The sequence below is a fragment of the Pan troglodytes genome, chromosome X (genome assembly GCF_028858775.2).
Source record: "Pan troglodytes isolate AG18354 chromosome X, NHGRI_mPanTro3-v2.0_pri, whole genome shotgun sequence".
NCBI classification, from domain to species: domain Eukaryota; kingdom Metazoa; phylum Chordata; class Mammalia; order Primates; family Hominidae; genus Pan; species Pan troglodytes.
In genome coordinates this window covers 144,668,639-144,687,678 of record NC_072421.2, presented here as the reverse complement: position 1 = coordinate 144,687,678, position 19,040 = coordinate 144,668,639, and the positions used below count along the sequence as shown (strand labels likewise).

Sequence of the window (19,040 nt, the reverse complement as noted above, 5' to 3'; positions counted from 1 at the left end):
TTGAGTTTAGTTCTTAACTGCCCACTTCAAGTAACCTTCTGAGTTCATACTTTCCTTCCTAAAGGCAAACATGAGGAGATACAACTGTCTTTTTCTTTGTTCTCCAGGTAGGAGATTTCTCTCTGCCCCATTACACTTCCATACAATTGGCTGCAGGATACAGCTGAAGCAGAAATGAGTACCAGTCAGAAGACTGTCAGATTAAAAAAAAAAAAAAAGTATGAAGATTTTGCCCATAGCAAACTTCTTATAGATTAGATACTTGGGTCACAGATGGCTCAGGCATACTTACTGAATTTGTGAAAGTTCTAACAGTTTTATGAGATGAGAACTTTGTTTTTTTTAGCCTATTGAAAGAAAAAATGACTTAGGGAAGTCTGGTTTAAACATTTCAACCTTGAGCCTTTCTTTCTCTCTCCATGGCAAGTAACATAGCCAAGACGTGTGTTTCCAAATCCTTTCTTTTTTTCTCTCTCTGCAGAATTTTGCATAATCCTGTTCCTATTCTGCTTGACTGTGACTGATTTCTAACCTCTATCTCCTTCACACACTCTCTTTCATTTTCTATCAGGTTCAGCTGGTCACAGAAAAGTTAAACTGTTGATGGCCAGTGTCGCAGAATGGAAAAACATATTGTCAACAGCTAGACTTCTGATCAAGGGCTGAGAGGAGAAAAAGAAGACAACTCTTGGATTTAAGCTCATCTCTCTCTCTCTCTCTTGGAATTGAACAGTCATAAATTTAAATGTTAATTCCCTTTCAATAGATACAGGAAATGGGGTTTATGCCCACTCAATATTTGTACCCTTTGACTAATCTTTTCTTATTAAATGTCTTAGTGTGTTTTGACTACTTTTATGTAGATTTGAAATGAATGAATTTTGGAGTACTGAGTATGGGATTATGTTGGAAATATTTTGTTGTTGCTGTTTTGTTTTCTTTTGGTTGGGTTTGGTTTACTTTGTGGTAAAGCAAATATTTTCAATGCTTCCTTCCTAATAATTTGTAAAACAACAAGTTAGAGAGGAAGAATATATTTATTACATGAGGAAGAAAAAACAGAAAGAGGTTTATTCTTTCTTGGGCATGAAAATTGTACAAGAATTCAAAGAGCAAGCGAGGGGACTTTTACTCAGGGACAAGTGAAAGTGGGAGGGCAATAGAGTGGGCAATGCCATGTCTTATGAAAAAATGATGAATGTCATGCCATGGATTGGGGGGACTGGGTAGGAACAAGAAGTAGGTTGGATTGGCCAGAGAAGCAACCTTGGTTATGCTGTGTGGAGTGTCCTAACTTAGGAAAGTACCATTCACATATACTGAGTTACAAACTGTACTTTTCTGAGTATAGTAATGCTCAACAAGTACAACTTTTGTAGTGATTGAAGTCCTTAAGGAAAATTTGTCCCAAATAATGCCTTTAGTGGTCTATAACACTTTAGTCTAAGAAGGTGTGGCCAAAGAGTGGCAGACGTGCACTGGACATATGGCCTTTCTTAAATTTGGCAAAGTGAAACTCCAATTTAGACAATATTCAGACTCTCTCAAGTTAGCACTTTCTATACTCAGCAAGTTGAATCCCATGTGCTTCACAGGAGCATCAGACTTCCCTGGTGGACTCTGTTGGGATTTCAACATGATTTCAGACAGGTCGTCTGAAAACTCCAGATGATACATGAAACTAACAGCTGAGAGTAGATGAAATATCCACTGATTTGTTCAGCAGAAAATCACCAAGCACATCATACCAAGCATATCATACCAAGCACATCATCACCAAGCATATCAGTGCTGCAAATACAGTAGTGTAACGGGAGAGGCAAAACTTTCTGTCTTCAAAAAGCTGATATGCTATTGGTACAAATATACAAGAAGTAATAACTGAATAGAATGTTAACTATGTGTTATAGCTTTAAGTACCATAGAGAAACAATGAAACGAATTGAGGTTTGGGCAGTATGGCAGAGAGGAAGAGGTGTGCAATTTCAAATGAGGTGGTCAGAGAAGACTACTCTAGGAAAGCACTATGGAGCAAAGTTTTGTATTAAGTTAAGGAGTCGAACCAATCTCTAATCTCTCAATGCTTCTAAGACATTCCTTCTTCCCTGGCAATGAAAGGGAATCTCAGTTTTTCCTGTCTATCTTTTTTGATGGCCATACCCATCCGCAGCCCACTACAGTTGCATCCTGTTCCAAGGGATATTATGTCACAAATTCAGGGGACTGTTGAGGCACTTTGGTTTTAGAGGTGAAAAGGAAAGAACAACATACAGACCAAGACTCTGTCAAGCTGTGTAGTATAATCCCAAGGAAGTGGAATATGAGGTGAAGAGAATAAGAAGACAATGGCTGTTGCCATGATGTTTTAGGTGGAGGGGGTTTTCTCTCCCTGGGAGGTTTCCAAAAAATGCCAGTAAGAAATTGAAGATATTTTAATGTATTCTTTTGCCAGCACTGAATATCCTTGACCACGAGGAAAACGGATCAGAGACTGAAACATGAGTTTCTTGTCTTAAAAAGTTGCAGCTGCCTGTTAAACTGATTGTGACTGTGCACAGGTATGTCTGAAAGAATGAATCTAAATTCTTATCCTCTATCAGCCTAAAGCCAGCACATGGCTATGATGACTGATGTATGTGCTTCTGCCTGTTTACTGGATGGAATAGAGAATGGCCCAGCACAAGACAACATGGTGGCAAGAGAAGAGAGAAGGATGAATTGGACAGGCAGATTACAGTCAAGCTCTCTGATAACAAAACTTATCAGTGTCCACAGGAGATTGGGGCTTCCTCTACTATAACCTATTTTCTCTCCCTTGAGAAATGGAGGGGAAGGTGGTGTTTCTTCCTTTTTGGTAAGCTTCACGGAGAAAATAGAGGCAAAAAGTGGCCAGTGAGCCTTAAGGTATTCAGTTAAGATGAGGAATATGGGGGTTAATAATGCTGAGAAGAGTTGACATCTTCTTAGAAATACTAGTACTTTTTGGAAAAATGCTGGGCTTCCTGCAGCTATAAATACAGGCTTCGTATTCTTCATATTAAAGAAGGAAGATTTCAAGATGTTCAGGCATTGAGATGATTTCCTTTAGTATTCATTGTTGTTTCAATAAAAACTTATAACCTAGGGATGATGTAGCTCAAACTTTCCCACTTCCATATTTAAAAATACTTTCAGCCTGTAGCTGCTAAGTTCTAAAACAAACTCCAATTTAAGGCTGTGAATCTTTTTACTTGAATTTGCTTCTAACACCTTAATCCAATTACATATATACATGTAATTAACATGTAAATACATATGCATATACATAATATAGATGCAATTACATATATATGTAATTAACATGCATATACATAATACAGCTCCTTTTTAGTGCACACTTGTGTGAGTTTAGATGAATATGAAATTTGTATAACAATAAAAATTCAATTCTTAATAAGCCTACAAGATGTGCTGGAGTTAAAACTTCTTCCAATCGCTGGACTCTAGAAATATTTGTTCTTCTGTAATTTGTTGTACCAGGTTCAGTAGTCCTAGGGAAATGCAGACACCAAATAGCATGTGTGTTAGATAAAAAAAATGCAAAAACATGCTCTAAACAACCTTGCTCCAGGAAGAGACTAAGAAAATTTCTAATTTGCGAGTTATATGAGGGCATCTCTAGACCACAAGCTCATATCTGTCTTATAGATCACTTCCAGTAAGTAAAATGGGCTTCTTTTTACTCCAGAGTCTAAGAAAGAAAATAAATTTCTATTATCTCCACCACAGCAATCGCAGATTATTTTCCCTCTTTTTGCTTTCAGGATCTTGTGTGTTTTCACCACTTACTTTGTGGTTCCAGAGTAGAGGTAAGTAACTTAGGTAAAGGGCCTCAGATCTTTTAAGACTGGAGTTAAGCATTTTCTGCTTAACTATTGGATCTGAGGACTGCATACTGCTGATTCATTGCAGGAAAAGCATGCAAGAATATTTCTTTCATGAGCAAGAGAACCTAGACAAAAAGTTCTGAAAACTGCCATGTAAAACCCATGACACATGAGGGGATAGCACTCAAGAGGGATGAATGAAGAAAGACAAGTGGAATGGGTATTGCATAGGTTATTTGGACAACTGTCAGCATCTACTCACAGCCTGAAAGCATTGAGAAGTTGTTTCAAAAGTGCACAAATGGGTGCTTAGGGAGGGCTTCCATCCTTAAACATGTTGTCTGTGGTACCCTACTCTGGAGAGTGACAATCATGTATAACTAAATTTGATTGACACTTCTGTGAGTAGAGTAACGCATGACACGTACGACAGACAATGGCACTGTGGGTGCACTGAGGGTGTTTTATTGTACACAGAGGGAAGCTTTCTCTAAAGTGCAGGTATAACACCTCTTCAAACCCCTAGTGCTAGCCTCCCTGAAGGGAAGCCTCTTAAGTGCCTTTCAGAGGCCACTGATTTGTTCAACAGAAAATCATCAAGCACATCATACTGTATATCAGTGCTGCAAATACAGTAGTGTAACGGGAGAGGCAAAACTTTCTGTCTTCAAAAAGCTGATATGCTATTGGTACAAATATACAAGAAGTAATAACTGAATAGAATGTTAACTATGTGTTATAGCTTTAAGTACTATAGAGAAACAATGAAACGAATTGAGGTTTGGGCAGTACGGCAGAGAGGAAGAGGTGTGCAATTTCAAATGAGGTGGTCAGAGAAGACTACTCTAGGAAAGCACTATGGAGCAAAGTTTTGTATTAAGTTAAGGAGTCGAACCAATCTCTAATCTCTCAATGCTTCTAAGACATTCCTTCTTCCCTGGCAATGAAAGGGAATCTCAGTTTTTCCTGTCTATCTTTTTTGATGGCCATACCCATCTGCAGCCCACTACCGTTGCATCCTGTTCCAAGGGATTTTATGTCACAAATTCAGGGGACTGTTGAGGCACTTTGGTTTTAGAGGTGAAAAGGAAAGAACAACATACAGACCAAGACTCTGTCAAGCTGTGTAGTATAATCCCAAGGCAGTGGAATATGAGGTGAAGAGAATAAGAAAACAATGGCTGTTGCCATGATGTTTTAGGTGGAGGGGGTTTTCTCTCCCTGGGAGGTTTCCAAAAAATGCCAGTAAGAAATTGAAGATATTTTAATGTATTCTTTTGCCAGCACTGAATATCCTTGACCACGAGGAAAACGGATCAGAGACTGAAACATGAGTTTCTTGTCTTAAAAAGTTGCAGCTGCCTGTTAAACTGATTGTGACTGTGCACAGGTATGTCTGAAAGAATGAATCTAAATTCTTATCCTCTATCAGCCTAAAGCCAGCACATGGCTATGATGACTCATGTATGTGCTTCTGCATGTTTACTGGATGGAATGGAGAATGGCCCAGCACAAGACAACATGGTGGCAAGAGAAGAGAGAAGGATGAATTGGACAGGCAGATTACAGTCAAGCTCTCTGATAACAAAACTTGTCAGTGTCCACAGGAGATTGGGGCTTCCTCTACTATAACCTATTTTCTCTCCCTTGAGAAATGGAGTTAAAACTTCTTTCAATCCCTGGACTCAAGAAATACTTGTTCTTCTGTAATTTGTTGTACCAGGTTCAGTAGTCCTAGGGAAATGCAGACACCAAATAGCATGTGTGTTAGATTAAAAAAATGCAAAAACATGCTCTAAACAACCTTGCTCCAGGAATAGACTACGAAAATTTCTAAGTTGCGAGTTATATGAGGGCATCTCTAGACCAAAAGCTCATATCTGTCTTATAGATCACTTCCAGTAAGTAAAATGGGCTTCTTTTTACTCCAGAGTCTAAGAAAGAAAATAAATTTCTATTATCTCCACCACAGCAATCACAGATTATTTTCCCTCTTTTTGCTTTCAGGATCTTGTGTGTTTTCACCACTTACTTTGTGGTTCCAGAGTAGAGGTAAGTAACTTAGGTAAAGGGCCTCAGATCTTTTAAGACTGGAGTTAAGCATTTTCTGCTTAACTATTGGATCTGAGGACTGCATACTGCTGATTCATTGCAGGAAAAGCATGCAAGAATATTTCTTTCATGAGCAAGAGAACCTAGACAAAAAGTTCTGAAAACTGCCATGTAAAACCCATGACACATGAGGGGATAGCACTCAAGAGGGATGAATGAAGAAAGACAAGTGGAATGGGTATTGCATAGGTTATTTGGACAACTGTCAGCATCTACTCACAGACTGAAAGCATTGAGAAGTTGTTTCAAAAGTGCACAAATGGGTGCTTAGGGAGGGCTTCCATCCTTAAACATGTTGTCTGTGGTACCCTACTCTGGAGAGTGACAATCATGTATAACTAAATTTGATTGACACTTCTGTGAGTAGAGTAACGCATGACACGTACGACAGACAATGGCACTGTGGGTGCACTGAGGGTGTTTTATTGTACACAGAGGGAAGCTTTCTCTAAAGTGCAGGTATAACACCTCTTCAAACCCCTAGTGCTAGCCTCCCTGAAGGGAAGCCTCTTAAGTGCCTTTCAGAGGCCACTGATTTGTTCAACAGAAAATCATCAAGCACATCATACTGTATATCAGTGCTGCAAATACAGTAGTGTAACGGGAGAGGCAAAACTTTCTGTCTTCAAAAAGCTGATATGCTATTGGTACAAATATACAAGAAGTAATAACTGAATAGAATGTTAACTATGTGTTATAGCTTTAAGTACTATAGAGAAACAATGAAACGAATTGAGGTTTGGGCAGTACGGCAGAGAGGAAGAGGTGTGCAATTTCAAATGAGGTGGTCAGAGAAGACTACTCTAGGAAAGCACTATGGAGCAAAGTTTTGTATTAAGTTAAGGAGTCGAACCAATCTCTAATCTCTCAATGCTTCTAAGACATTCCTTCTTCCCTGGCAATGAAAGGGAATCTCAGTTTTTCCTGTCTATCTTTTTTGATGGCCATACCCATCTGCAGCCCACTACCGTTGCATCCTGTTCCAAGGGATTTTATGTCACAAATTCAGGGGACTGTTGAGGCACTTTGGTTTTAGAGGTGAAAAGGAAAGAACAACATACAGACCAAGACTCTGTCAAGCTGTGTAGTATAATCCCAAGGCAGTGGAATATGAGGTGAAGAGAATAAGAAAACAATGGCTGTTGCCATGATGTTTTAGGTGGAGGGGGTTTTCTCTCCCTGGGAGGTTTCCAAAAAATGCCAGTAAGAAATTGAAGATATTTTAATGTATTCTTTTGCCAGCACTGAATATCCTTGACCACGAGGAAAACGGATCAGAGACTGAAACATGAGTTTCTTGTCTTAAAAAGTTGCAGCTGCCTGTTAAACTGATTGTGACTGTGCACAGGTATGTCTGAAAGAATGAATCTAAATTCTTATCCTCTATCAGCCTAAAGCCAGCACATGGCTATGATGACTGATGTATGTGCTTCTGCCTGTTTACTGGATGGAATGGAGAATGGCCCAGCACAAGACAACATGGTGGCAAGAGAAGAGAGAAGGATGAATTGGACAGGCAGATTACAGTCAAGCTCTCTGATAACAAAACTTGTCAGTGTCCACAGGAGATTGGGGCTTCCTCTACTATAACCTATTTCCTCTCCCTTGAGAAATGGAGGGGAAGGTGGTGTTTCTTCCTTTTTGGTAAGCTTCACAGAGAAAATAGAGGCAAAATGTGGCCAGTGGGACTTAAGGCATTCAGTTAAGATAAGGAATTTGGGGTTTAATAATGCTGAGAAGAGTTGACATCTTAGAAATACTAGTACTTTTTGGAAAAATGCTGGGCTTCCTGCAGCTATAAATATAGGCTTCGTATTCTTCATATTAAAGAAGGAAGATTTCAAGATGTTCAGGCATTGAGATGATTTCCTTTAGTATTCATTGTTGTTTCAATAAAAACTTGTAAACTAGGGATGATGTTTCTCAAACTTTCCCACTTCCATATTTAAAAATACTTTCAGCCTGTAGCTGCTAAGTTCTAAAACAAACTCCAATTTAAGGCTGTGAATCTTTTTACTTGAATTTCCTTCTAACCCCTTATTGCCAATTACATATATACGTGTAATTAACATGGAAATACATATGCATATACATAATATAGATGCAATTACATATACATGTAATTAACATGCATATACATAATACAGCTGCTTTTTAGTGCACACTTGTGTGAGTTTAGATGAATGTGAAATTTGTATAACAATAAAAATTCAATTTTTAAGAAGCCTACAAGATGTGCTGGAGTTAAAACTTCTTTCAGTCCCTGGACTCTAGAAATATTTGTTCTTCTGTAATTTGTTGTACCAGGTTCAGTAGTCCTACGGAAATGCAGACACCAAATAGCATGTGTGTTGGGAAAAAAATATGCAAAAACATGCTCTAAACAACCTTGCTCCAGGAATAGACTAAGAAAATTTCTAAGTTGCGAGTTACATGAGGGCATCTCTAGGCCACAAGCTCATATCTGTCTTATAGATCACTTCCAGTAAGTAAAATGGGCTTCTTTTTACTCCAGAGTCTAAGAAAGAAAATAAGTTTCTATTATCTCCACCACAGCAGTCACAGATTATTTTCCTTCTTTTTGCTTTCAGGATCTTGTGTGTTTTCACCACTTACTTTGTGGTTCCAGAGTAGAGGTAAGTAACTTAGGTAAAGGGCCTCAGATCTTTTAAGACTGGAGTTAAGCATTTTCTGCTTAACTGTTGGATCTGAGGACTGCATACTGCTGATTCATTGCAGGAAAAGCATGCAAGAATATTTCTTTCATGAGCAAGAGAACCTAGACAAAAAGTTCTGAAAACTGCCATGTAAAACCCATGACACATGAGGGGATAGCACTCAAGAGGGATGAATGAAGAAAGACAAGTGGAATGGGTATTGCATAGGTTATTTGGACAACTGTCAGCATCTACTCACAGCCTGAAAACATTGAGAAGTTGTTTCAAAAGTGCACAAATGGGTGCTTAGGGAGGGCTTCCATCCTTAAACATGTTGTCTGTGGTACCCTACTCTGGAGAGTGACAATCATGTATAACTAAATTTGATTGACACTTCTGTGAGTAGAGTAACGCATGACACGTACGACAGACAATGGCACTGTGGGTGCATTGAGGGTGTTTTATTGTACACAGAGGGAAGCTTTCTCTAAAGTGCAGGTATAACACCTCTTCAAACCCCTAGTGCTGGCCTCCCTGAAGGGAAGCCTCTTAAGTGCCTTTCAGAGGCCACTGATTTGTTCAACAGAAAATCATCAAGCACATCATACTGTATATCAGTGCTGCAAATACAGTAGTGTAACGGGAGAGGCAAAACTTTCTGTCTTCAAAAAGCTGATATGCTATTGGTACAAATATACAAGAAGTAATAACTGAATAGAATGTTAACTATGTGTTATAGCTTTAAGTACTATAGAGAAACAATGAAACGAATTGAGGTTTGGGCAGTATGGCAGAGAGGAAGAGGTGTGCAATTTCAAATGAGGTGGTCAGAGAAGACTACTCTAGGAAAGCACTATGGAGCAAAGTTTTGTATTAAGTTAAGGAGTCGAACCAATCTCTAATCTCTCAATGCTTCTAAGACATTCCTTCTTCCCTGGCAATGAAAGGGAATCTCAGTTTTTCCTGTCTGTCTTTTTTGATGGCCATACCCATCTGCAGCCCACTACCGTTGCATCCTGTTCCAAGGGATTTTATGTCACAAATTCAGGGGACTGTTGAGGCACTTTGGTTTTAGAGGTGAAAAGGAAAGAACAACATACAGACCAAGACTCTGTCAAGCTGTGTAGTATAATCCCAAGGCAGTGGAATATGAGGTGAAGAGAATAAGAAGACAGTGGCTGTTGTCATGATGTTTTAGGTGGAGGGGGTTTTCTCTCCCTGGGAGGTTTCCAAAAAGTGCCAGTAAGAAATTGAAGATATTTTAATGTATTCTTTTGCCAGTACTGAATATCCTTGACCACGAGGAAAACAGATCAGAGACTGGAAAATGAGTTTCTTGTCTTAAAATGTTGCAGCTGCCTGTTAAACTGATTGTGACTGTGCACAGGTATGTCTGAAAGAATGAATCTAAATTCTTATCCTCTATCAGCCTAAAGCCAGCACATGGCTATGATGACTCATGTATGTGCTTCTGCATGTTTACTGGATGGAATGGAGAATGGCCCAGCACAAGACAACATGGTGGCAAGAGAAGAGAGAAGGGTGAGTTGGACAGGCAGATTACAGTCAAGCTCTCTGATAACAAAACTTGTCAGTGTCCACAGGAGATTGGGGCTTCCTCTACTATAACCTATTTCCTCTCCCTTGAGAAATGGAGGGGAAGGTGGTGTTTCTTCCTTTTTGGTAAGCTTCACAGAGAAAATAGAGGCAAAATGTGGCCAGTGGGACTTAAGGCATTCAGTTAAGATGAGGAATATGGGGTTTAATAATGCTGAGAAGAGTTGACATCTTAGAAATACTAGTACTTTTTGGAAAAATGCTGGGCTTCCTGCAGCTATAAATATAGGCTTCGTATTCTTCATATTAAAGAAGGAAGATTTCAAGATGTTCAGGCATTGAGATGATTTCCTTTAGTATTCATTGTTGTTTCAATAAAAACTTGTAAACTAGGGATGATGTTTCTCAAACTTTCCCACTTCCATATTTAAAAATACTTTCAGCCTGTAGCTGCTAAGTTCTAAAACAAACTCCAATTTAAGGCTGTGAATCTTTTTACTTGAATTTCCTTCTAACCCCTTAATGCCAATTACATATATATGTGTAATTAACATGGAAATACATATGCATATACATAATATAGATGTAATTACATATATATGTAATTAACATGCATATACATAATACAGCTGCTTTTTAGTGCACACTTGTGTGAGTTTAGATGAATGTGAAATTTGTATAACAATAAAAATTCAATTTTTAAGAAGCCTTCAAGATGTGCTGGAGTTAAAACTTCTTTCAGTCCCTGGACTCTAGAAATATTTGTTCTTCTGTAATTTGTTGTACCAGGTTCAGTAGTCCTACGGAAATGCAGACACCAAATAGCATGTGTGTTGGAAAAAAAATATGCAAAAACATGCTCTAAACAACCTTGCTCCAGGAATAGACTAAGAAAATTTCTAAGTTGCAAGTTATATGAGGGCATCTCTAGACCACAAGCTCATATCTGTCTTATAGATCACTTCCAGTAAGTAAAATGGGCTTCTTTTTACTCCAGAGTCTAAGAAAGAAAATAAATTTCTATTATCTCCACCACAGCAGTCACAGATTATTTTCCTTCTTTTTGCTTTCAGGATCTTGTGTGTTTTCACCACTTACTTTGTGGTTCCAGAGTAGAGGTAAGTAACTTAGGTAAAGGGCCTCAGATCTTTTAAGACTGGAGTTAAGCATTTCCTGCTTAACTATTGGATCTGAGGACTGCATACTGCTGATTGATTGCAGGAAAAGCATGCAAGAATATTTCTTTCATGAGCAAGAGAACCTAGACAAAAAGTTCTGAAAACTGCCATGTAAAACCCATGACACATGAGGGGATAGCACTCAAGAGGGATGAATGAAGAAAGACAAGTGGAATGGGTATTGCATAGGTTATTTGGACAACTGTCAGCATCTACTCACAGCCTGAAAACATTGAGAAGTTGTTTCAAAAGTGCACAAATGGGTGCTTAGGGAGGGCTTCCATCCTTAAACATGTTGTCTGTGGTACCCTACTCTGGAAAGTGACAATCATGTATAATTAAATTTGATTGACACTTCTGTGAGTAGAGTAACGCATGACACGTACGACAGACAATGGCACTGTGGGTGCATTGAGGGTGTTTTATTGTACACAGAGGGAAGCTTTCTCTAAAATGCACGTATAACACCTCTTCAAACCCCTAGTGCTGGCCTCCCTGAAGGGAAGCCTCTTAAGTGCCTTTCAGAGGCAAGTCCTAGGAACTCCCATGGTTCTTCTGTGAGTCATGTTCCTTTTCTCAAGTTGCTTGATGGAAATGAGAAAAAGACTTTCAGTGTGATGACAGTATGCCTCGTTGCCTTTGTGGTAGTTTTTTGTTTTTGTTTTTGTTTTTGTTTTTCTTTTTGTAAAAGCTTTTGCCTATGTTATCCCTCAAATCCTTTAACCTATTCTCCCATAACAGTTCCCCTCATGATTTTAAAGTCTTCTCCTTTAGCCCTCTCCAAATGGCCTCCCACTTTTAAGTTATCTGCTCTGATGAAGCTCAGTTTTTTGACTTTCTGATGTTGAATCTGCTTTCTTCGTGGGCCCAACAGATGGTAGTTCTTTTGAAAATATCTTTGAATCCTCTACAAGCCATCAGTTTATTAGGGCTTATGCATAGTACCCAAATAATTTTGCTGTTTGATATAATTTTATTTGTTTCTTCACAAAAAGTTCGATATCTTTTGGTTTTCTACAGAGAGAGTTGGGGATGCTAAGTACCACAGGCTTGGGTGCTGTCAGCTGGACTGGAAAAGTGTCTAAGGAGCAAGACACAAATCTTACTTCTTTGTGTTGGACAAAAGAAAATAAGCTGGTATGTTTTTCCTTTAATTCTGATCAGGGAGTTGAGTTGGAAATGGCTCTTTGTGATATTTTGTCTGCATCAATAAGGCATATGTATCACCATACTTCAATCCTTTGTGAACATTTACTTACCAGGACAGGAGAAATGTCTCTTTTATTTCTTATCATGGCCACACCGCAAATATCTTCTGATCACAGTTCATTAATTGTGATCAGATTTTGTGTTGTTTTCTTTCATTTATTGTCTTCTGATTTATTTTTTGCTATGTGTTATTGGGGACACAAAGTTTTTTGGATGTTTTATGTATGGCTTTTGGTGAAATTTTTAAAATGTGCTTTTTCATTTAGTTGCTGTTGATTTCTCTGATCTTTAAAACATCTAGGACATAAAATGTCCCATGCCCTGATGCTCTCCCTGAATTCAAGAGCGTGTCAGAGAGAGAATTCTGTTCTTGGGACACTGATTGTGAGAAATAAGCATTTAAAAAAAATAAGACTCTTCAATGGTGGTGGAGTGTTCTATGGGTTTTAAAAAAATACTTGTAGTTCTGTATCTATTACTATGATCATGATAGAGAAAAGTTACATTGCCCCCAAAATTACCTCATTCTGCCTTTTGGGTAGTAAATCCCCAGCCCAGCCTAACATCTGGTAACCACTGCTCTGTTTTCCACCTTTATAGTCTGTCTTTTTCCAGACTGCATAATTGCAGTCTCATGCTATGTTGGTCTTTGGTCTGGTTCCTTTCACTTAAAATGCATTCAAAATTCATCCATGTTTCTTTAGGAACTAATATTCTGTTGTAATTGCTAAGTAGTATTACAGTCAAATGTGAATGAAATGAGTTGTTTCCAGTTGTTGGTGATTATGCATAAAGCTACTGTAAAGTTTGCATACAGACGTATGTGAGAAGACAAGTTTCATTTCACATTTATAAATAGCTAGAGTGGGATTGCTAGGTCTATGAAAAGTTTGTTTAAATTGATTTTTTTAAGAAACCTAAGAAGACTATTTTCCAGAATGGCTTTACATATTGTGTTTCTGTGAACAATGCATCATAGTTACAGTTGCCCAAATCATCACCAAAACTTGGTATTGACAAATATTCATAACCATTCTCTATGGCTTATTGACTTATTATATTGTTGTTCAAACTTGCATTTTTTTATTATACTTTAAGTTTTAGGGTACATGTGCACAACATGGAGGTTTGTTACATATGTATACATGTGCCATGTTGGTGTGCTGCACCCATTAACTCATCATTTAACATTAGGTATATCTCCTAATGCTACTTGCATTTTTTTAATTGACTAATGATGTTGATCAATTTTTCATGTGCTTATTGGCCATCCACAGTCTTCTATGATTAAGTGTCTATTGGGATTTTTTTTTATTTTATTGGATTTTTTGATTTCTTATTGTGGAATTTTTTGTTTATTGTGTATTCTGATTACAAATCCTTTGGCAGAAATGTGATTTGTATATATTTTCTCCCAGTCTCTAATTTCTTGTTTGAATTCTCTCAAGTTTGTCTTTATTTACAGAGCAAATATTTTCAATACTGATAGTGAAATGCTGTGTATGGTACCTTGCTCCAGACAGTGATAATCATGCATAATTAAATATGATTGACACCTCTACAAGTGGAGTAACACACATCATGTACAACATATGTGATGACACTGTGGGTGAATTTAGAGGTTTTTAGTTGCATGCAGAGAGATGGTTTCCCTAGAGTACATATATGCCACCCCATATACCTCTCTGTCCCTCTTGCTGGTCTACTTTAGATAAACCAATTAAGTGAATTCTCTGAGGCAAGTCTGAGGACTACAAGAAACTGGGAAAAAATTCTCCTGTTGAGGTTTGTTGTTGTTGTTGTTTTGCTTGTTTTTTTTTGTTTGTTTTTATTTGCCCCCCCACTGGGATTTGTACACATTTTTCCAAAATTGCCTGACTAAAATAGGAACAGTCTTTCAGTGTGGTTATGTGATTCTTCTCTTCATAAAGAGTATGATTAATTTTGCACAACCTATTTCCTGCCCCTACATCCAGGTCTGTTAACCCATTCTCACTTTTCAGTTGCCCTCATTATCTTCAAAGCTTCTCCATGGTTCTTCCCAAATTCCTTCCTGCTTCCCAGGTCCTAATCTGCTTGAAGGCCAGTGTCTTTTATTGGGCTTTTTCAGGGACCTGGAAAATGCTCATTCTTTTGAAAGCATGCTTGAATATAATGAAAATTACCAATTTATTACAGTTTGTGTATCACACTGAGAAATTTATACTCTTTGATTTTGTCACTTTTTTTAAAAAAAAGGGATGTAGTTATATTTTCCTTTTGGTGTCCCTTCCTAATGCAGTGAGGTGAGAGAGAGATGGAGTCAAACAGAGACAGACAGACATACACAGAGGGAGAAGGGCATAGAGAAAGACAGAAAAACAGAGGAAGGAGTCAGGAAGAGAATCAATAGCCTGCTTATTTTTATTACTGAATAGAATATTAGTCATAAGTGAAGGATATCTGGGTTGTTTCCAATTGTTAGTGATTATGAATAATGCTAGGGTATATGTTTGCATACAGATATATGTGCAAACACAAGTTTTATTTTGTGTTAATAGCTCAAAGTGGGATTTATGTTAAGTATGTTAACTCTAAGTTAAATTTAAGAGAAATAGAAAAAAACTCTTCAAGAATGGCATTAATTACTATGTTGTACTGTCATGAACAATGTATCAGTGATCCACTTACCCAAATACTTATCTGCACTTGGTATGAGCATGGTTTTTGAGTGTTTTTATTTTTATAGGCTATTCTAATACGTGTGTTTTGTCAATATACTTTCAGCTTGCATCTCTTTGCTGACTGAAATGTTAAGCATCTCTTCATATACTTATTTGCCATTCATATAATTGCTTTGTTGAATTGTCTGTTAAGGTATTTTCCCCATATTTATTGAGTTGGGAGAGTTTTTATGCATTCTGAATTCAATTTATTTGTCAGATATGTGATTTTTTTTCTTTCTTTCTTTTTTTCTTTTTTTTTTTTTTGAGACGGAGTCTCACTCTGTCACCAGGCTGGAGTGCAGTGGCACGATCTCGGCTCACTGCAACCTCTGACTCCCTGGTTCAAGTGAGTCTCCTGCCTCACCCTCCTGACTAGCTGGGATTACAGGCGCGTGCCACCATGCCCAGCTAATTTTTTGTATTTTTAGTAGAGACAGGGTTTCACCATGTTGGCCAGGATGGTCTCAATCTCCTGACCTCATGATCCGCCTGCCTTGGCTTCCCAGCATGCTGGGATTACAGGCATGAGCCACCGTCCCCGGCCCAGATATGTGATTTTCAAATATTTTTTCTTAGTCTGTGGTTTACTTTTGCATTCCCTTAACCATGTGTTGTACAGAGCAAACTTTTTTTTTGTATTTTCATAAAGGATGATTCACCATTTGTTATTTTATGGTTTACATTTTAATGCCATATCTTAGAGTGTCTAAATTTAGGTATGTGATTCTTGGTTGACTGTTTTCCTTTTAGCACTATAAATGTTATTCCAGTGTCTTCTGGCCTCTATGGTTTCTAATGAAAAGTCAGCGAAATATATTGTAGAGGATCCCTTGTATGCATTAAGTTTATTTTTTCTAGTAGATTTCAATAATCTCTTTTTTTGTCACCAAAAAGTAGATATGTCTCTCAGCTTGGATTTCTTTTGTTTATGCTACCTGTAGTGTTTTGCACTTCTTAGGTATAATAAAAAATGTTTTTCATCAAATTTAGATATTCACAGCCATTTTAAAAAAATACTTTTTTGCTCCTTTCTATCTTTCACTTCTGCTACCTTAATATGCATATTTTGGTGTGCATGCTGGTGTTCTGCCTTTCTCTAAGGCACTGTTCATTTTCTTCAGTCATTTTATTCTTTTATTTTTATAGAATTATCACTTTCAAGGTATCTTAAAGTTCACTGATTCTTTTTTCTCCTGAGCCCTTCTAGTGAATTTTTCACTTCAATTATTTTACTTTTATACTCCATAAATTCCTTTTCTTTAAATATTTCTACCTCTTTATTGATAGACTCTTTTGATGAGGCATTGTCAACATAGCTGCCTTTACTCTTCCAAGCACCATTTGTTTAGTGTTTTGAAAATACTTACAGTGGATGCTTTAAGGTTGTTGTTAAGTATAACATTAGGCTCTGTTGCCAGCATTTTCTGTAATCTACTTTTGTCCTGTGTGTTATATTTTTATTTTCTCTGTATGTCTGAGAATGTCCAGTTGAGAACTGGATATTTTATTAATATATTATAGAAGTTTTGGATGCAGATCTTGCTTCTGGGGATTGTTGTTGTCTGATTTTTTTATTTGTTGATTTACTTGGCTGTGCTGTTTTAGTAAAATCTATATTCTTTTTATTGTGAAAACCTAATGTTGTTCCTTGCAAGGTATAACTTTGGATATGTACACAGTCACTCTAAACTGTCGTGATTTTAGTAGAGTTCTTTGTTCTTTTGCTGATCTTTCTGTTAAGCTGCCTGCCTCTGCGGTATCACACACAGGTAATAAGCTTCAGTGTTTGCAGGTGGATTATTTTGTAGCTTTTGAGAATACCATGGCCAAAAATTGCTTTAGAGTCTGATCCAAATACTTTGCAGATAATTTTTGGGGCAGGTCTCTAAAGGCTGTTCTCCTACCAGAAAGGCTCTTATTAGCTGTCTGTTTCCTGATTCCAGTTCCATCCTAATTACTTGGCACCACAGTCTACATTATTTGTGAGACCTTTCTTGTCTTCTGTTACAACTGAAGTCATTTTCTTTTGAGAAGGAAAGCTTTAATGCTTTTTCTCTTAGGGCTAGCCTCTCTCAATGGACAAATCCCTGAGCAGTTGCCCCAAGCTGAGAATAAGGCAGTGTCCTGCTTCTTGTACACTGACACCCCTGCTTTACAACCAGGGTGATGAGTGACAGCAGTGGATTCTAGTGTTCTGGTTTGCCTCACCCAAAGTGGAAGCTCCCCCTGATGATTAAGCTGAGATGAGGAGTATTACGTACTCAATTATCTCCACCAGCTGCACGTGGTATAGAGCCTAAACCCTGTGATGAAGAATGGCTATAGTAGCAGGCCCCTGACCTCTAACCTCACATGCCTAGTATTTAGCCTCTGAAACACTAAACTGGGTTTGTGGAGTGGATGAGAAATTCTGGAGGCTTCTTAAACCCACAAGTATATTGTTGCTCTTGATTAGGAGATAGGGGAACAGGTAATTTTGTAAGCCACAGTCACCTTAAATTCTCAGTTCTCAGTCTCTGAAATCCAGTCACCAAAATTGTGTCCATATTTTTGTGTGTGCTAATTTTAGTTTTGCAGGGAAACACAGTCACCTAGTAGCATGTGTCTCAGATTGGAAAAATGCAAACACATGCTAAAAAGAACCTTGCTCCCAGAAAAGACGAAGAAAACCCAGAAACTGAAAAATGTCTAGGAGTGTCTGGGTGCCTAGCACAATTTCTGTTTTGTAGATCACTCCTGGTAAGTAAAATGGGATTTTTTTTTCACTTCAAAATTTGATGAGGATAAAAGAAATTCTACTCTCTCCATCTTACCACTCACTGATTATTCTCTCTTCTTTGCTTCCAGGATCCTGTGTGATGTCCTTGCTTATTCTGTAGTGAGGAGTTGTAGTAAGGAACTCAGGTAGAAGAACTCAGATCTTTGGATGATAGGCACAGATTGGTGAGATAGAGTGTAATGTCTGGGTAGCTACTGAATCTGGAGAATGCAATCTACTCATTAATGCTTTATATAAAACAATGGGAAAAGAAATAGAATAAGGCATCCAATGAGATTTTTCCCGTTATCAGGAGAGCCTAGCAGGAAGGTTCTTAGTCCTGAAAACTGCCATGTGAAAACTCCAAACCATGAGTGGACAACACTCAAGGGGGAATGAGTGAATAAAAAATGATGTAGGTTCTTCAGGAATCATTTAAATAAATGCCAATGGCCACTTACAGACTGAAAACATTTGAGAGGTTGTTTGAAAAGTGTGTGATTAAGTATTTAGGCTGTGCTCCCATTTTCAGGAATGCTGTGTATGTGTGTGGTGTCCTACCCAGGAGAGTGGCAATCACATATAATTAGGTGTGATTGAAACCTCTAAGAGTGTAGTACACATGACATGTACTACATATGCAATGATATTGCAGATATTTAGTTGCATGCAGTGGTATGCTTTTCTTAGCACATAGATAGTCCATCTGGTACCCTCCTCAATACTAAACTAGCTGGGGAGTTTCTAGATAAACTTCTGAAGACAAGACATAGGAAATAAAGGTTTTGGGAAAAAGTGTTTCACTGATTTCTTAGGGGCTTCATATCCTTCCTTACAAACTTGCAAGACTAAAATGGGAAAAAAGCCTTTTAGTATGGTCATGGTGTTCCTATCTGCCTGTGAATTTTTTTTTTTTTTTTTGATAACCCTTACCTGCCAGGTCCATCCCACAGACCCTGGCCAAGCAACGGATGAAAGGAATACTCAGACACAGGCAT

The 19,040-nt window shown here is 37.9% G+C and overlaps 1 long non-coding RNA gene and 5 other non-coding genes across 7 annotated transcripts; all 6 read left to right on the top strand.

Annotated features, from left to right (window-relative positions):
- The first annotated feature begins 3,799 nt into the window (after positions 1–3,799).
- LOC134809377 (uncharacterized) lies at positions 3,800–8,113 on the top strand. Of its 2 annotated transcripts, XR_010154928.1 has the most exons (4): positions 3,800–3,848; positions 5,151–5,256; positions 5,874–5,918; positions 7,221–8,113. It is a non-coding gene; the product is annotated as an uncharacterized LOC134809377 (long non-coding RNA). The 2 variants fall into 2 exon arrangements; XR_010154927.1 differs by lacking the exon at positions 3,800–3,848 and having other exon boundaries at positions 4,301–5,256.
- Positions 4,205–4,289, top strand: MIR514-3 (microRNA mir-514-3). The gene has a single exon (NR_035545.1). It is a non-coding gene; the product is annotated as a microRNA mir-514-3 (primary transcript).
- MIR514-4 (microRNA mir-514-4) lies at positions 6,275–6,359 on the top strand. Its single transcript, NR_035546.2, has one exon. It is a non-coding gene; the product is annotated as a microRNA mir-514-4 (primary transcript).
- Positions 8,114–8,967: 854 nt separating the features above from the next.
- MIR514-2 (microRNA mir-514-2) lies at positions 8,968–9,055 on the top strand. The gene has a single exon (NR_035544.1). It is a non-coding gene; the product is annotated as a microRNA mir-514-2 (primary transcript).
- Positions 9,056–11,666: 2,611 nt separating this feature from the next.
- Positions 11,667–11,751, top strand: MIR514-1 (microRNA mir-514-1). Its single transcript, NR_035543.1, has one exon. It is a non-coding gene; the product is annotated as a microRNA mir-514-1 (primary transcript).
- Positions 11,752–18,579: 6,828 nt separating this feature from the next.
- On the top strand, positions 18,580–18,676 carry MIR510 (microRNA mir-510). Its single transcript, NR_035538.1, has one exon. It is a non-coding gene; the product is annotated as a microRNA mir-510 (primary transcript).
- Positions 18,677–19,040: the final 364 nt, after the last annotated feature.